General features: G+C 39.1%; 1 non-coding gene across 1 annotated transcript; it reads left to right on the forward strand.

The window, feature by feature from the left end:
* The first annotated feature begins 432 nt into the window (after positions 1 to 432).
* LOC116268753 lies at positions 433 to 505 on the forward strand. The gene has a single exon (XR_004175920.1). It is a non-coding gene; the product is annotated as a small nucleolar RNA SNORD65 (small nucleolar RNA).
* The last annotated feature ends 3,296 nt before the right edge of the window (positions 506 to 3,801 follow it).

The raw sequence follows: 3,801 nt of genomic DNA on the forward strand, positions 1-3,801 counted from the left end.
AATGGAAAAAATCAAAATAGTCGTTATGTCTGAAAAGGTAAAGTTAAGAGTTGACTTGGGACAGCCAGCTGCAGTGGTGTGCACCAGAGTCCCAGCTACTTGGGAGGCTGAGGCGGGAAGATTGCGTGAGCCCAGGAGTTTGAGGCTGCAGTGTGCTATGGTCACACCACTACATTTCTGCTTGGGCAATAGAGCAAGACCCTGTCTCTGAAAAACAAACAAACAAACAAATAATTGACTAGGGAGAGCATAAAGAAAATTTCTGAAGTGATGGTGATGTTTTACCATTTGATATGGGTTTGCATCACATAAAAGAATGCATTTTTCAAAATGTACACTTAAGATTTGAACATTTCATTGTAGCTAAAGTTTACATTAAATGAAATATATATATACACACATATACATATATACGTGTGTGTGTGTGTGTGTGTGTGATGAAATCACCCCAAATAGCTGGAATTACCAGCAGATTGTATAGTGGTGAACCTACAATTTTATGAAGAAAAAGAAATATACTTAAAAATAAATATTGAACTCAATAATATGCATGTTTACATATGTGCTGATGTCTTATCTTACTTTGAAATGAATAGATAATGGAAAAATGCATATTGAAACACATGTAGCAGACTGCTTATGGTGAAATTTTGGCAGTAGGTCTGTGAGTTTTCATTGTAAAATTCTTTTAACTTTTCTGCATACTTACAATTTTTCATAAGATATTGAGAAAAACCTTGAAAACGAAAATACAAGAAAATGGGACTTGGAGGCAATATAAATTTTCTTAAGACAAAAATGCACAGAAGATACATCTTACCACATTGACACAAAGAAACACTGGTCAGCAAAAGACATCATGAAGAAAGGGAAGAGTGAAAATAACAAGCACCTGTAATTCCAGCACCTTGGGAGGCTGAGGCGGGCAGATCACCTGTGGTCAGGAGTTCAAGACCAGCCTGGCCAACATGGCAAAACACTGTCTCTACTAAAAATACAAAAATTAGCCAGGTGTGGTGATGCACACCTGTAATCCCAGCTCTCAGGAGGCTGAAGCAGGAGAATCGCTGAAACCCAGGAGGCGGAGGTTGAAGTGAGTCAACATCGCACCACTGTGCTCCACCCTGGGCGACAGAGCAAGACCCTGTCTCTAAATAAATAAATAAATAAATAAATAAATAAATAAATAAATCTGAATGATCCACATGGGTCCAATGATACCATCACGTGTCCTTGTAAGAGGGAGTCAAGGGAAACAGAACTACTAAAGAGGAGAAGGCGCTGTGATGATGCCAGCAGGTACTGGATGATCACTGTCAAGGAATCCAGGCAGCATTAACAGCCGAAGGGAACCTACGGTCCTCTCAGAGCATCCAAAAGGGTCATTCCTGCCAACACCTTGCCTTTCACACAGGAAAACTGCTGTCCTGACTTCTGACTTCCAGAAGCTTAAGAGAATACATTTGCATTGCTTTCAGCCACTAGGTTTGTGGTAATTTGTCACAGCAGCAATAGGAATCTGACACAGGGAAGAAGTGGCTCTGAAAGGTTCTGCGTTGCTGCCAGGGGTATGTATTGGTTTAACCATTTTAGAAACTAGTTTGTAATTATCTGAATAAACTGAAGATGTGTGTACCCTATACTCAGCCATCCCACGCTAAGACAAATACTCCAAAGAAATTATTGCATGTATGCACCAGGAAACAGGCAAAACAATGTTCATAGCATCATTACCACAACAGCAAACAAAGAAACTACCTCAATTTCATAAGAAGGCAAATTTATATATAAACTGTGGTGAAATCCTATAACGGAATATCTTACAGCACGGAAAATTAGTGAAATACAGCATTAGTACTGATGACTCTCAAAAACATAACTATAAGAGGAAAAGCAGGTTTGGGAAAAATGCATACTTAATTAAAATACATTTTTATATATACATATATATTATCAAAACAGGCAAAATTTTAAAATATATTACTTAGAGATACATATATAGAGAGAAAGTATAACAAAAGAAATAATAAGGGCTGAGCACTGTGGCTCATACCTGTAATCCCAGCACTTTGGGAGGCCAAGGCGGGCAGATCACTTAAGGCCAGGAGTTCAAGACCAGCCTGGCCAACATGGTGAAACCCTGTCTCTACTAAAAACACAAAAGTTAGCTGGGCATGGTGTTGCACACCCATAATCCCTATTTGGGAGGCTGAGGCAGGAGAAGCACTTGAACCCAGGAGGCAGAGGCTGCAGTGAGCCGAGATTGCACCACTGTACTACAGCCTGGGTGACAGAGTGAGACTCCATCTCAGAAAAAAAAAAAAGAAGAAGAAGAAACAGTAATTATAAAATTTAAAAGTAGTAGCCTCTGAGGAGAGAAAAACAAAGAAGTGACAATCATGTCCTATTTTCCACACTCAGGTGCTCTTTTTCTCTTTTTATCCCTTAACTTGCCAACTCCATTTAAAAAAAATAAGAAGAAGAAGAAGAACTCTTCAAAATTTATCTCCTTTCTCTCCCAGCTCCTCTTGAAACATGGTAAGATAATTTAGTGCATTCTTAAGATTTTGTTTCTTTTCTTCTTACATTACACAATTCCAGATAATTTATTTATCCTATTCACTTGTTTCAAATATATATATATTTTTCCCACTTTTCTCCCCCTTAAGATTTTTCTGTTTCTTTATTGTTTTGTCTAGATCTTTTCTCAATATTTTCTTCAGACAAAATAAGGGATTATATACTCCATGAATTCTTGTCCATACACAAACATCTTATTCCCTGTAGGTGAATCATGTCTCCGCTAGGTGTAGAATTCTTGCTTGGAAGCCCTTTATTTCAATGGTCTACACAAGTTCTTCTCCTGTCTTCTTTTGTTTTTTGTTTCTTTATTTTGTTTTGTTTTGTTTTTGTTTTATTTTGTTTTGTTTTTGGAGACAGAGTCTCGCTCTGTCACCCAGGCTGGAGTGCAATCTTGGCTCATGGCAACCTCCACCTCCCGGTTCAAGCGATTCTCCTGCCTTAGCCTCCCGAGTAGCTGGGATTTCAGGAGCCCGCCTAGCTAATTTTTGTATTTTTGGTAGAGACAGGGTTTCGCCATGTTGGTAAGGCTGGTCTTGAACTCCCAAACCTCAAGTGATCCACCCACCTCGGCCTCTCTACTAAAAATACAAAAAAAAAAATAGCCAGATTTGGTGGCATACACCTGTAATTGCGTCTACTTGGGCCACAGAGGCATGAGAATCGCTTGAACCTGGGAGAAGGAGATCACGGTGACCCGAGATCGCGTCACTGCACTCCAGCCTGGGTGACAGAGTGACTCTATCTCAAAAAAATAAAAATTGGTCAAAGGATATGAATAGGCAATATGGAAAAAAGCAAGTCCAAATGACCAGTAAGCATATTTAAAAGGTGGTCAAATTCACTAGTAGTTAGGGAAGTATAAGTTTAAATAACAAGATTTTATGTTATACCCATCAAACTATAAAAAACTCATAAAGCGCTGTAACACCTATTGCCAGTAGGGATGTAGGGGAAAGGGTGCTTTCATATCTTGTTCCTTGAAGTGTGAAGTGTTACAGCTTTATGGAAGGTGATCTGACGATGTAAAAGTTTGTTTTTTTTTTTTTTTTTTAAAGTTTTAAATACATATTCTGGCTGGGTGCGGTGGCTGACGCCTGTAATTCCAGCACTGTGGGAGACTGAGTTAGGCAGATAACCTGAGGTCAGGCATTCGAGACCAGCCTAGCCAACATGGCAAAACCCCTCCTCTACTAAAACTACAAAAATTAGCCAGGTGTG

The sequence above is a fragment of the Papio anubis genome, chromosome 8, assembly GCF_008728515.1.
Source record: "Papio anubis isolate 15944 chromosome 8, Panubis1.0, whole genome shotgun sequence".
NCBI classification, from domain to species: Eukaryota; Metazoa; Chordata; class Mammalia; order Primates; family Cercopithecidae; genus Papio; species Papio anubis.